The sequence below is a fragment of the Rhododendron vialii genome, chromosome 7a (genome assembly GCF_030253575.1).
Source record: "Rhododendron vialii isolate Sample 1 chromosome 7a, ASM3025357v1".
NCBI classification, from domain to species: Eukaryota; Viridiplantae; Streptophyta; class Magnoliopsida; order Ericales; family Ericaceae; genus Rhododendron; species Rhododendron vialii.
Window position 1 is genome coordinate 444,949 of NC_080563.1, and position 6,090 is coordinate 451,038.

The following is a 6,090-nucleotide window of genomic DNA, read 5'->3' on the forward strand; positions in this document are numbered from 1 at the left end:
GATTGGACGGACCTGTGACATTAATTTCATCCAGATTGACGTCATATGTTTAATTTCATTCATCACTTGTGTTTGTGCACAATACTGTAGTACATAAGTACTCCATAAATCTCATGGAAATGATACCCCCATCGCAATTGACCCACCGTACGCACGCCAGGCCCACTCTGGCCACTGGACGGCCGATTTGAGCCGTCCAAAAATTCTAAAAAAAAATTGAGTGGGCCTACGCGAGAATCAACGGCATCCGACGTATGTAAGTGCTCAAATAAATCTTCCATTTGTTAATGGCTCGGATCTCTGATTTTTGGAAGTTCAAATCGAGCACCTACACACGTTGGATGCCGTTGATTCTAGCTTCGGCCCACTCGGTTTTTTTTTTTAAATTTTTGGACGGCTCGGATCGGCCGTCCGGTGGCTGGAGTGGACCCAACATGAGTGCGGTGGGTGGTTCGGTGGGTCAATTGCGGTGGGTGTATCATTTTCCAAAGCTCATCGGCATCGCTAATTAACTTTAAGTCCATCATGTGCTGTGCATATATATTATATACTAGTCCTATTCTTATATGATGGGATTAGGTTTTGCCAAATACCGTGTGACATGATATTAAAGTCGGATATGTCAATAATGGATAGAGTGCGTATTTTTGACCTGCACGTGACAAGTGTTGTCGAGTGAGTACACTGGGTGTGAGGGAGAGTGTGAAACGAAATCTTACATCGCTTAAGTACCAATGTAATAAAAGGAATATAAGCATGAGAGCACATTCACTTCAAAAGTTAACTTTTGGGGTTGAGTTCTAACGACCGTATAACTATGACATGACATGGAATAATTGTTGAGTGGGCTTTGGACTCTAGTGTAGTCTAGTCTACACCCCCACCAAAATTGTACATCATCATATACTTATTTTACATATGAGACTTGTACATCATCATATACTTGTTTTACATATGAGACTCAACTCTAGTCTAGTCTACATGCACCCCACCAAAATTGTACTCCTACATCATCGTATACTTTTATTTTATAGTATGAGACTCAACTTCGGGTAATGTGTAGCTTTGGAAGAAAAATTAGATGGCGATGCTACACTACTCCACAATTTCCAGAATGGATGGGCACCAATCAAGGTTTTGGGGATCGATGTTGTAATTTTCCCTGATGGACATATTTTCCACTTGAAAATGTGTAATTATTCAATAGCCTTAGAAGCAACATCGCGTGGTATTTCGAACTACTTTACAACCACACGTCTATGTGAAGTTCATATATTTAGTGATAAACTTTACAGAAATGTGTGATTATAAAGTGGTTCAGAATACCACGTAAGGGTACTCCCAAATTATTGTATAATTTCACATTGAAGATTGTGTCGGCATTGCCAATTAGTAATGTCTCTTGTTAAAGTTTTAAAAAAAATAGAGTAATATAAACCACGTTAAAACACTTTCCACCTAAAAATAACGGATCGTTAGTCAAAAAAGTCTACTATGAGTCTCAATCGCACAATAATTTTTTGTTTGACTACTGGCTTTTATGAACCATGCATTTGAAAAATAATGTAAATGAAAATTAATTTTTCAATTTTATTTTTTGCACCGTATAAAAGATCTCAATGAGATCTATCAAACAATATCCATATTGATCAAAAAATTATTTGCGTAGGCACATGATTTTTAAGTTTGAAATTGCCTTCTTAAAAAATAAGTACTTATGTCCCTTTTGGGAACGGGGCCTCGGTCTCCGTTCTGCTAAGGTTCTTATCTTTTAAATGCTTATTTTTTATTTTACGAGACAGTCTAACAATTCATTATCTCATAATACATCACTTTTAATTCAAAAAAAATAGTACTTGAAAAATAAGTACTTGTTTTAGTTAGTGGACACACCCTCATATGTTTGTATATATACTTTTGTACTAAGTGCATGGATATTACATAGGAACATGTGGTTGTAAAGTGGTTCGGAGTATCACGTGGCGGTACTTTTGAACTATTGAATAAACTGTCTTGCTATTATCAGCCCAATGGGCTGACGATAAACATACTATAAGACAAGAAAAACACGTATTTCTGTGTACTTTTTATACCCTTTAATACACATTCACACACTCACTATTGTCAGCCTACTGGGCTAATTTTAGAATTTTCCTTGAATAAATTACTCTTTTGTTAATAGGGCAAAACTTATTTGAAAAACTGATTGAAGTAAAAATAACTTACAGTAATTCCCAAGGATGACGACATATATAAATACTCTAAATACCGCATTTGAAAATTTCATATCTTAAAAATCAAAGGAAGATGCAGAAATAAATCTTCCTTTCTGTATGATGTGAATGTAATTTTTGAGATGTCCTATTTCTTATATATTTTCGTCTCCTTCCTCGATCTTTTTCTCTGGATCGATGGTCCCAATTACATATATGCATGCCTGCTGATTTATGAGCAGTACTCATACATAGCACAAATTATGTTTGAACCTATGAAAAAATGCAAGAGTAAAAGAAGTACATACATTGGTGACATATCGATCAAAGCTAACAAATACATAACAGACTAATACAATCTAACCTAGTCAAAACATGCAAACTGAAAGCTTCCCGTGACACAAAATATGAACAAAACTCGCCTTCTACACTAATGTCGTGAGTACAGTCCCTTTAAATGCGAAATAGTGAAATACTGTATTTCCGTTTGACACAAAAAATAAATAATAATAATAATAAATACTGTACTATTAGAAGAGGAAGGCAAATTAATTAGGACAACAATCGTCAAAGAGAAAATAGTGTATGCATTGGATTCTTTTTGTATGGCATAGTGAAGGATGGAAAAGGTCTTTCTGCGGACCTGATCTGATTGAGTGACTGACAATTTGGCTTTTGCTGGATCTATAAAATGCCCTGCAAACAAGTCATTCCACTTTGGCCAACCAAGATTTTATTGCTTTCCAGCACCCAAAAAGCAAAAATATGACTATTTGACCCATAATGGATTCTTTCAGAAAGAAAAAAAAAACCCATAATGGATTAGTTTACACTTTACATTATCTGTCGGTGGCTTAGATGAAATTACTAAATCCAGTAATCATTGCAAATTTAACATGTACAGATTCCTTCCATCATTCCTTGCACGAGATCGACCTTTAATTAACTATAAACAGCATCTCGAGGTTTAAAAAATAATAATGCAAAAAATGTTTACTAAAAAAAAATGATATTTAAGCTTTTCTGCTCTACGATCTTTTTCCAATTGTCTTTTCAATTGTGTGACAAATTGCTACGCAAAGGCATCATCCAAACAGGAGAATATATATCCTTACTCCTAATTGGGCGATAAGTTAAGAGGAACATGAACTAGTGCAACATCATCCGTGAATCGGAATTAAAGAAATGCTTGCAACATACGCGGGCTACGCACGGGCTAATTAATTTAATTTCTTTTATACATTTACAATATGCAATCACAAAATATAATAGTATAATAATACTCCAGAATCAAGCCAGCTGGAAAATTAGCATCAGAAGAAACGCGGTGGATTCTCATCTCTGGTCAAACCCGCATTTTCGATTAGACTAATTAATTAATTTTGGTTATAATTCGATCCATATGAATTGTGTTTGTACTGTATATCATTCTGTGCAACTACAGAGCCAGGTGGGTGCCACTTGTCTTTATGTAATTAAGCCTGCCTGCCTGCCTGCCCCATAAAGATTAGATTAGATTAGATTAGCTTCAATTACTACTACTGTTTATGTAAAGCTTGTTCCGCATTACTCCGTAGTAATTAATAATATGAATTAATTGCACACTAGTAATTCAATAATTGCCAATCACAAAGAAGGCATTATATATTTGATTGTTTCATTCGCATTTTATATAATTAAAAAAATATGTTCTCCACTGGAACTGCTTCAGTATTTCCCATTATTAAAGAGAAAAAGCCACTAAAGTTCTCGCGAAAACAACTCTTCCCAATCCATATGCAACGACAAAAAAGACCCCCCCAAAGAAAGTCACTTACCAATAGGAGTAGTACAAAATGTCCACATAAACCAATTACTGCAACAATTATTACTCAAACACTTACACATTTTATACACACATTCACATCTTTTGGTGGGGTTCACACATTGAAAATGTAGTGTGTGTGGGCCCCAATATGAATGTGAATGAGTTTGTGTAAATATATTGTATAAGCTTTTGTGGTTGTTACTACAATTAAAAGAGGGGAGTGATTTTCCACTCCCCAAATTGTTAAGTGTGTTCCCCTTGGGAGTGCGAAAATCACTCACATAAAAAGATTGAGAGAAACGCCGTGAATAAGTTATTCACGGCTCCGCGCAATCTCAGTCATCCAAAAATGTTTTGGACAATTTGAATTGAAAACAATCAATTAATGGTAATAGATTAATAGATTGTTTTCAAGCCGGATCATCCAAAACACTTTTGAACAGTGGTACGGCTCCTCCGTGAATAAAATTTTCTCAAAAAGGTTACATACACTCTGCAAATACTAGTATGTTGAAGCCCGAGCTAGGGAAACCAAATCGTCTTCTTTGGTCCTGAAATCTTCTGGCTGCTAGAGACCTCTCCTGGTCGAGGTGAGACAGTCATGTCAGAAGAGGTTTAATACTCCATTGTTACTTTAGCCCCTTTGGACACGCATACAACGAATGCTTGTAGATGTTTATTTCGCGATTTTCACTCTCTTTTCATCAATTGACATTCTTTTTTCTATCTTTTTGTTTATGTGAAATTATTAAATTATCCTTACCTCTTGAGTAACTTTTTGAATATAAAAGACATTTTGATACTTTCACGTGAATGAGTACCAATAAAATAAAAGGGCAGTATGAAAACCGTTTCCCTTTTTTTTTTATTTTTAGCTCTTAGAGATTAGAGTAGAGATAATGGAGACTGGAGTATATATATGTTACCGGGCCAACTTGGGGATGCAGCCCAGTCCCCATTGCCTCCATCCAGATTTGAGTTGACAAGGTCCAATTCTTCTTCTTCTTGTTGTTTTCTTTCTTTCTTTCTTCAGGGACCCATTAACAAAGGCCCAAACCGGATAAGCCCGCCCCAATGATAATAATTGAAGTTGGTCTATTAAAACCAGACCGCCAACAAGAGAATAGAATAGCAACTGATCATCGAGCTGGCCACCCTATGCAGACTCTTTGATGTGGATATTGTTGTAACCACCCAAAAAAAACATTTCAAATTTCGTTAAGGGTTGTACGTACGTAGCTAGTCTACCTTTTTACATCCTAGCTAGCTCTGTCATACAGAAACTAATTAAGAGTAGTAAGTCCAATGGAAATTTTCTTGTGATGGGATATACTTATAACATATCTCTTAATTCGGTGAGAAATTCTTCAGGCTGCATGGCTCCCTTGAATTCTGGTATCAATTAATTGTAGGCTCAATTGCATTGAGAAGCCATGACATGACCAGCTGATTTGTGGCACTCCAGTCCTTGGTATCACTCATATTGGGGATCAGAGACAAAAGGACAGCGGGCGCTGATCCATGAAGCTCCATAAATGCTTTCCTCCAATGAACAGACGAACCGAGCGAGCCCAATGCAAAGAACTCAAGTGAGGAGATCTGGTTACCTTTTCTAATACGTAATACAAGGAAGTAATGAATATGGAATGGTTGTATACCGAGGCAACGCTCTTATCCTTTTCAGCCAAAAGCCTATTCTTTATGGAGTGCCAGTTGCGGATCATAATCCCTAAAAAGAGAGGTAATGGTTCCGTGGTTCGGCGGGTAGAGGAGATCACTATGAAGAATAAAAGGTATCAGAAGAGGTTTGGAACCCAAGAGGTTGCATTTGCGAACTATCCATATCAATTGGTACGAAAGCCTACAGCAAGAAGGAAGGAACGAATGATAGGAATGTAGCGGAAGAAAAAAGTTCTTTGAAGGGGGCCCACCGCCCTCCATTTTGGAACTCCTTTCTATCCTTGTCGCTTGCCGGCTAGAGCCACAGAGCTAAAGGCAAATTCTTTAGTCACTTGTGACTTAGTCCTGACCAAGCAAGGCAAATTTGAATACGGATGAAGAACCAAGGCC